Consider the following 10,024-nt stretch of genomic DNA (forward strand, 5'->3'; position numbering starts at 1 on the left):
AAGTAGCAAGGCTGTTTCCATGGCCAAATATCCAGGCCCTCATTATGCATTCCACTGACTCTCCTCCTACCTCTCACTCTTCCATTAAGTCAACAAGAAAAAGAAGTGGCTGCTTCTTCCCTCTTCCTATTTTTACCATCAGTTTTAAGCTCAGAGTCTGTAAAATACCCACCCCACCATACCCCCACCACACAAACACATATGTCTTGATTTAGACTAAGACTTGATATCAACTGAATAGCCCACTAAATACATGCACACACAGGATGGAGCCTGTTTAAATCTTATTACCATTCATTTTAATGTAAATTTAGTGATCACTAAGGGCTGCCACAAAGGCAATGACTCTGCTCCCCTGGTGCAACTCCTCTCCCCAAACATCTTGGAAAAATAAACAGAAAGAAACAAGATCCACATTTTTCATGTCTGTTAACTTTGCAACATGTGCTAACCAAGTAGGTTACTGAAATAGGAGACTGTTATAATTAAGCCCTTTTCTCCCCATGCCATGCTGGTGTTGAGAGTCTGTTGGGAGCGATGAGAAAGTTCTGTTCTACTGAACGTTTTGACGTTGTCTTTTGAAATTTGCAGTTGTAGCGTATAAAACCTTTTTTATTTGGGTTGTGGGAGACTGTAAACCGTACAAACAATCACATGTGAACTGGAAATACAATATTAAATGTTGAACAAAGGGTATATTTTCTCCTAATTCCAATGAAGCTGTATTTTTCTAATGGAGTCCCATGATTCAAACATATTTAAATTGAAAAAAAACAAAACAAAACAAAACCTTCAATCTTCCAGTCAGTTATAAAACCATTGTGTGCACAGAAACTTTATAACAGCATGGGAGTTTATAATCCCCCAGCAGGAGGATTAGAAATTTGCAATGAGAGAAGTCCTTAATCTTGCACTTACATAACTGCACATTTCTTAGATTTAAATTGTACAAATCAAAAAAAATGAAGATCATTTTGTTCTTTTCTAAAGGGTACTCATAGATAAATGATGACTGGTTAGAGCCTAGTGAACGTTTGAAACATTTGTAGAATATAATTTATTCATACCAAATACATCAGAAAAGTAACTCTAGTGTTAAATTGCAACATGAAGAAATTAAAAGGCAGAAGTAAACCGCTGAGTTTAAATGGATGCTCTGAGGTTTGTAGAAAATGTCAAAAGAGTTCAAATGTTCATAATGTGAAAGTAAATATTTGGGCATACTGTAGGAAGGCTTTATCCTGATGTAAGATAATACAGTTCTTCATGAAATATGTTATAAAGAGAAGACTGTTTAGTCTAGCTCATTTAATTTCCATGTGTTTTATTAGTAAACAATTATACCAAAAAGGTATGTTCTTGCTCCCCATCTTCCTCATTCAAGTCTGTCTAGTTCTCCCATAAAGTTCATTCCTGAGTGAGTCAAACCAACTATAATTTTCCTTTTTCTTACTGATTTTTCTTCATTTATCAGAAAACTTGCTGGATCAGTAAAACATCTGTGAGGACTTGAGGGTAGGAGACTAATAATGGTACTTCGTCCATAGGATGTAGAATAGCTAAGCCCTGTAGTCATCTGGCCATAATGCCTCCCCAACATGTGAGGGGAGATACAGACACAAAGAAGTCAAAGGCAGGCAAAATATTGCTTTACACATGGCTGGCTTTCGCCTTAAACTTGGGAAGCTGAGCTGAGTTACATGGAGAATTCTTTTGCTATGGTTTGATATTTTAAATGGTACTTTTCTTTAAACTTAACTTGCATCTTGGAACTTACCACTTTAGTAAATCTAAAATAACAATATTAAACTTCAAAAAGAACCAAAAAATATTAAAACAAAATGAACGCATAGAGTCAAAGAATAGAATAAAAGACGAGTGTTTAACCCTGAAGGGAATAATGAATATGCCCATAATTCTATCCATGTATTTACCTAATATCCACATTGCCACCTATTAAATGTCCAGGAATCTAAACAGCAGGGTCAGTACACTTCTTCCTTTTAACTGATGGAGAATAAAGATAAGCAGGATATATCCAGGGCTTTGAGGGCAATGTTTTCTTAAACAGGACACCAGACGCTCTAACCATATAGGCCAAAAACAAAAGAAAACCTCGTTATCCACCTAGATGGGTGGGTGGAGGCTGAGGGAAGAGTAGTATATGTAGTAAAGCATTAATATTTGAGGAATCTGGGTAGCATGTAACCAGTAAGATTTTTTTCTTCAGTAGTTTGTAATGCATATATCTAATCTAACAAATGACTTATTTACAGTATATAAAGAATGCCTGCAAATCAATAAGAAAAAAGCAAAGAATATTTTTAAATGTCAAAACATATGAACAGATACTCAAATTCACTAGTAATCAAAGAAGCAAAGTTAAAACAACAGTGTAATAACACAACACACCCAAAACAATAGGAAAGAAAAAGAGAGAGGGAGAGTGGGAGAGAGGTGAAGGGAGGGAGAGAAAGAAGGAAGGAAGGAAGAAAAGGAGGAAAGAGGAAGAAAAATGAATAGATAATAGCAAGTATTGACACAGATTTGGATTAACCAGGAATGTAATATGGTACGATCACTTTGAAAAACTGCTTGGCTGAACTTCTCATACCTTATTACCCTGAGATTCTCCCATAAGCAATTTGACCCTTACGTACTATAAGAATATCCACATGTTTACCAAAATACATGTACAAAATATATATTTTCAAAAATGTTCACAGCAACACTACTTTTAATAGTAAAAAGCTGAAATAATCTAAATGTCCATCTTCAATACAGTAAATAAATAAATTATGCTGTATCCACATAATGGTTAAAAAATATATTTTAAAAAATATTTATTTATTTATTTGGCTGCACCAGGTCTTTAGTTGTGGCATGCAGAATCTTTAGTTGTGGTATGCAGGATCTTTTCTTTTTCTTTTCTTTTTTTTTTTTTTTTAGTTGCGGCATGCAGGCTCTTAGCTGTGGCACGAGGGATCTAGTTCCCTGGCCAGGGTTCGAACCCAGGCTCCCTGCATTGGGAGCATGGAGTCTTAACCACTGGACCACCAGGGAAGTCCCTGTATTACACTATATTTAACTTCAGCTACACAACACAAGATGAATGAATCTTACAAAGATTGAGCAAAAATGGTTCAAGTACCAAAGAGTAGATACAATATGATGCCATTTATATAGAGTTCAAAAATAAGCAAAACTAATCTATTTGAAGTCCCAGTAGGGGTTAATATTGATCTTGGACAGGGGGGATATCAATTGAAAGGGGGTAAAAAAGAGGCATTTGTGGAGAGAGGATGCTGAAAATTTTGTTTCTTGATCTTGATAATGAGGCGGTTGTACATATTTTATAAAAATTCACTGACCTTTATGATTAGTGCAATTTTCTGCATTATATACTTATATTTCATTGAAATATACCTTAAAAAATTGAATTAAAGATTGTTACAAAGGCCCTTTTCACCCAGAAGAGTATTTATTGAATTTAGGTGTTCACCCAGAAGAGTATTTCTTGAATTTAGGTGTTTGGTGGATTATTTTTAAAAAGGAAAAATATTTCTATTTAAAATAAAGATACAAGGACTCACTCTGTCTAGAAAACCAGTGTGAATAATATTTAGTCCAAGAATATAATATTCTAAGTGTATTAAACCCATTTTCAGGGAATTCCCTGGTGGTCCAGTGGTTAGGATTTGGCACTTTCATTGCCATGGGCCCGAATTCGATCCCTGGTAGGGGAACTAAGACCCCACAAGCCGCACGTTGCAGCCAAAAAACAAACAAACCACCACCTGTTTTCAACTGCTGTAACCACAGCAAATGAGAAATTTTATCATCCTAAATTGTAAAATGAATTCTTTAGATTACTAATTTTTTTTTTTTTTAATCTTATGAATCTCATGGTCCCCAGTATGAGAAGCACTAAATGTTGCAGTCAGGACAGACTAGGAGCTTTTCTTGTTTTCCTATGGAAACTAAAAAAACTCAAGATGTTAAAATAACAAGTTTTATTTCTCATTCAGAACTCATGTTCATCACAGGTCACCTGACTCTGCTCTATATCCTATTCTAGGACCTGGGTCATTAGAGGAGCCACCAGTGCTGCTGGTTGCTTTGGCAGAGGAAAAGAGAGTATGTGGTGGATCACATACCACTTTTTAATGTTTTCCTCTGAAGAAGTGATACCCATCAGTACTGCTTACATTTCACTCTCCAAAACAAGTCAAAACAGCCATACCTACCACCAGCGAGGGAGGAACCTACAATCCTACCCTTTGCCTGGAAGAAAACTGCAGTTGTTGGAGGAACCGCACTGAGTTTTCAATTAGTTCTCACATCTATAAATGTAATCTGAGTACTTTAACAGTGATGTGATCACATGACACCAGGAACACATCCCAGACACAAGTAGGTAAACTGCAATCACTTACTACTAAGGTCCCAGTGCTTGGCAGAGTGCCTGACTTATGGCTTTGCTCCCTGAATATTTGTTGAGTGAATGAAGACAACTGAGTGTATAGTCAATTCTGTGCAAAGGCTATAAGTACCAGAAAAAGATACAAAAAAAAAAAAAAAAAGAGGTAACCTTTGGAAAAAAGAGGTAACCTGAGAAATCATTCATCAGAGAGGAAAACAGCAGAAAAGCAGGAAGGAGGGTCAAAGACAAGGAAGTGGAGAAGTACCTGATGGGCAAATTCAAATGTCTATAATGACCAAGTATATATTATAAATGAGCAAAAAAGCCTAGAAGTAGAACAACAGGGAGGAGTAGGGACTGGGGCAAACAAGAAACTTCCTTCCTCATGTACACACTTCAGCCAATTACTTAGTTCTAACTAATTATTGCCATGCAGAAATATGAACCCACTGTTTTCAGACCTTTCCAGTTATTTTAGAGTATTTCCAAAGTTTTAGCTTTTTCAGCAAAATATCCCAATTTGCAAACACCAAATAGGTCAAACAAAGCACTTCTACTCATCAGATTTAGACTGTGGGCTGTTGATGTGTAACTATCTCACTCTTGTTACAAATGAAATTTAGGCAATGGTGATTGTGGAAAACAGTGATTACACTGGAGCTGAAGGTTGAAATCTGGTTGTGGAGGACTTCATATGAAGAGCCTTAACTATTTTCTTCTGCAGTTTACAGAGAGGTTAATAAAATATTTACGTGGCTTGAAAACTTATGTAAAAATTTATTTTAATTATTCCAAAATTTACCCTGGTTTAAAAAGTTTCCAAGCAGTCACTGTTGCTTCTCCATTGGACAAAGAAAAAGATTGTTTTCTTAGTATTGCTGATTTTGTAGGATAATATTTCAAGGGTATGGACAATAAAAACTGGATTGTGCACAGGTGTTTTGTTGGTGGTGGTTGTTGCTGTTGTTAAAATACTCAAAACTATTTGGCTTTCATCATGATCCAACATTTATTGAGCAAATGTAGAGCAAGAAGTTTCAGCCTAAGTTAAGCAGATACATTTAGGTCAAAATGTTCCCATAACCTAAACATTTCAGAGCCAACACTCCTCCCGAAAAAAAACAGAATGACTCTCATTAAGTATTTAATTTAATTATATTCCAGTGCTTGGGGCTACTAGTGCCTGAGCACATAGTTCTTCTTAATTTCATCAGCAGGCATTTATGAGTCCCCTCTGAGGGTGGATATGGAAGAAATATAAACTTTAAGGTATTTTTCTTTCTTATTAAGATAAAATGCAAAACAATTCATTGTAATTTTCAGAGTCAAAATAGAGCAATCTTTTGTAGCTGCTTCTGGGGTGCATTTGTCACCTTCCCCCATTCAACAGAAGAAGGCATTAGTCCAAATTTCTAAAACTAAAATTCACTTAGGACACAAACTTTAATTTGAACACACAGTCAAACATTTCTGGGATATTAACTCCTCAGTTCTAATGAGAGCTCAAATTGACCACTTAAGCCTAAATTTAGAATTCATTTCTGTTGGTTCCATATTTTCTATCATCTCCACTAACAGTTGAAGATGTTGAAAATGGTAGAAAGAAGTCAGCAAGGAGAGAAATCTAATTTTCTGTGCAGGACTCATATAGTCTGAACAGAATAGTGCATTCCTGTCCAATTGTACACATCTGGAGTTTCATTTGACTGGAAAAGCGCATCCTGACTATGAATGGAGGGTCCAACCCTAATGTCTCCGTCTCAACTTTTAAGACTCTCAACAGCCTGCAAGGCACTTAGCCAGGCAAAAGCAAATCCCTTTTCCAGCACAGCATCTGTGGAAATTACACCTGCAGAAAAATTCAGAAAAACATCACTCTGAGAAACAAGGAGGGAGGAGGGATACTAATCACAAATGGCATGATAGTACCCTGGAGTGATCAGCATTTACTTAATTCCAGTCTACTCACATCCAGATGTTCCACACACATGTTCAGTGTGGTTTAATGAGCATGGATAGATGTGCCCCACGGATAAGAAGATGAGACAGAGTAAACCACTGAAGGGCAGTATTTGCCTCAAAAAATCCTGCCTATCCTGTCCTTGCAGAGAGTAGAAAAATCAGAAGAATGCTCCTGATATGTTTCATATGTTCCCAGTTCATCTGGGCTCTGAGATCAGACTGAAGCAGATGGAAACCCAGCTTCATCATGCATTATTTTAAGTGACATTGTGTGAGTCACTTAACTGTACCTTAATTTCCCCATCAGTAAAAAGGGATTGTAATAGTGCCTGCTCTGTGTGATAGTGTTTATTAAGTGCATCACATAATACTTGATATAAAATAAGAACTCAATAACTGCTGTCATTATCATTTTTTTAATAGTTGTTGGTGGTATTGTTAACATTATTTTTTTTTCTATTTCCAGAATAGGGACCGATTCACCATAACTGTGAATTAAATTAAACTTGGGGATTTCCCTAAATGTTTATACTTTCCCTCTTTTTGTTCAAATAATAGAGGCTTGTTTATTCCAACTTTCAGATATTCACACAACTAAAGGAGGCCATTCCAGGTCCTTCTGGTTTCTATAGGTTTTAGGACATTGCTTCTGTAAGGTATAAATGTTCATGCACGCGCGTGCACACACACACACTCACACACAGAGCTGCAGACCCATGGCTCTTTTTGTTCCCAGTCATTCATGCATTCATTCCACAAATGCATATTTGTATACAATAGCTCTGTACTATAACTCAAGATTGCCTTGGCTGCAATATATAGCATCTATAAGAATTAAAATTTTTATATATCTTAGATGCAGGTTGTGTGTGGGGGTCAAGGGACGTTAAGGGGACATAATTTTTTATAAGATTGTTTATTTTTTAGCTGGGGAACTGCAGCAAAGCAAAGTTAAGTGAGTGGTATGAAGGCTTTTGAAAGTTTGCCTTCAGGGCAGAGCCTCAGGCTTTTCAGCAGGAGCTGTCTGCAAACAGCCACCTTCCCCAACATCACTCTCTCTAACCATCCCAACACCCTGGCTGTCAGTTCACTACTTTTGCTTTGTGTCAGTGGTCTGGTCCAGGTTTAGCCATGCATCGCCATGTAGCTTGATGATGGGCCACTAGCCTTTCCTCAGGCTTTACTCCTGCCACACTGATTGCCATCTGGTCACCTTCCTGAGATTTTGACAGACAACCCATCCCTGAGTGAAGCTTCGAACGTTTCTCTCAAGCAGCATAAGGGCTCACCTCAGCCCCACTTACCTTCGTGGGCTGTTTTCTCTTCGCACAAGTAATTGCAAATCAGGGACCACTTTGCCGTTATGGGGTCTTCAGATCTGTGTGTCTGAAAATCCTCTATTGGACAGCAAGAAGCTCTGATTCCTCCTTCTTCGTTGCCCCTCCCCCCCTCTATAAATCACCCTAGAACAATTTGGATCTCTAATTAAAGGAATTATATTATTCCACAGTTACTGGCCTACTGGATGAACTAACCTCCTCTGGAGCTTACGCCCAGAAGGCTGTTAGCTAAGTTTAGTGTCTCAACAGTTAATTGATCAAATTCCACGAATTTTCATTTTGCATAACTCACTTTTATGCAGGGGTGATGCATTTTTTTAAATGTGATGTGATTATCATTTAACAGTTGTTATTCAAACCATTTACAAAGAATTGTTTTCAGTTTTCTTTATCAAACCATGACCCTCCCATATGATACCCTCCCATCAACTCTCTGAACCTTGATATATCAAGAAGACTTGTTATTGACTACACTCCCCACAACACATGCGTACAACAAGCAGGCAGGGCAGTGCAAAAAACATGGGGCATATGGGCAAACAGATCTGGGTTCAAATTCTAGTTCAGCTCCTTGTATGTAATAGAAACTGAGGCAAGTCTCATAGCTTCTGGGAGTCTCACATCACTCATCTACAAATCCGGGAGATTGCCAACATTGCGGAGTTTCACTGAATATTAAATTTATATATAAATATGCACACACATACATATATATGCCATTAGATTGTAGTATATATATGTGGAATCTGATCCCCAGTAAATACCTGATGAAAAGAATAGCTATTGTCATTATTCTTCATTGTGGAAAAGGAAAAGGTGAAATTTCCTTGGGCCAGAGGTAATGTGACCTTAGGTGTAAGGCAGCTCTTCCAGCTGATGTTAAAAAATTTAAAAAAAAAAAAGGTATATAGATGATAGGTAGATAGATAAGTAAGTAGATAAAATTAATTTTAAAAATTCTTGAGACTGATATATACAAGCTAAACCAAAGCTAAAATGCCCACCAACTCCAAGATTTCCTGGGTCTACCATCTGGGATCTTTTGTGCCTACAAAATTGACTTAAATTCCATGCTGTCCCTTGAACCTGAGCATCCAAATCAGAAAGGAATCAGTCCTAGAGCTTGGTTATCTCCCTCTTCTCCCTTCCTTCTATTTATATAGAGTATTCTAGCTGCAGCACTTGAAATTACAGTCCCTGAGGATTTTGGTCGGATCTTGTTTGTCGCTGTAACGTTGCTGCCAATCTCCTGCCCCGGCCAGCTCTGTGGGGCTGTACCATCAAGGCTCTCACTTAAGTTTACCTCCAGCCCCACCAATGCACTAATGTACTCTATCACTCACCCTCAGCCAGGGGACTAAAAATAGCCTCTGGCTTCAATTGCTTATTTTAAAAGGAAAAACAAAATTGAGAGAGTGAGAACAGAAATGATGACAGCTCTCCATTTCATCCTGCTGTACCAAAGACCTTCTCCAAGGGAAATGCAGTTCTTTCAATTAGCTCACCTGATCTATATCACCTAGGCTCCGCTGAGAGTTTCCACATGCTGCTGGGTAGCCTGGCTTCTGCCAAGCTTCTCCTCTCTCCTACTTGATGTCCTTCTATGCCCCAGAATCTTTTCCTGTCAGATGTGAGAGTCTAATTCACTGCCTTTCAGGGAAGTGGCAAGAGAAGCTTTCTGACAAGAGCTTATTAGAGGGAGCTCTGGTGAGACCATGCAGTTCAGAGAAACACAGTGAATGACGGATTGGGTTTCAAGTTACTTTCTACACATGTTCTGGGGCATCTGTATACTTCAGATTGTGTAACATTCATGGGGACTATCATGTAAAAATCTCATTCAAGGACCTAAGTAACTGTGCCCAAATCCACATTGTACCTTTTTGCTCCACCCCTACTTCCAGCCCTCCATTCCTTGTACAATACTGTGTTCCGGCTATACCAAATTTTCTTGCCTATCTCCCCCCAAGTGTTTTTTTTAGCAATTCTTGAAGTGCCCAGATGTCTTTCCTGCCTTCCTTTTTCCACTTGTATAATACATGAAAATCATTCTAAAATAGCATCTACTTCAAAAGTTTTTCCCTGAATTTTGTGCCCCACACAATGCTAAAATTAAAAACACAAACGAAAACCCAAAGCCCTGAATCTATTCATTTCTTGTGACACAACAACCAATAACATATATTAATACTATGGTAATGATGATGATGAAGATGGTGATATTGATGATAATGATAATTTAGGTGAATGTCTTGTTTCAATATTAAAAGGTGAAATTGTTAGAGAATGAACGAGTCTA

The sequence above is a fragment of the Physeter macrocephalus genome, chromosome 17 (assembly GCF_002837175.3).
Source record: "Physeter macrocephalus isolate SW-GA chromosome 17, ASM283717v5, whole genome shotgun sequence".
Taxonomy (NCBI): domain Eukaryota; kingdom Metazoa; phylum Chordata; class Mammalia; order Artiodactyla; family Physeteridae; genus Physeter; species Physeter macrocephalus.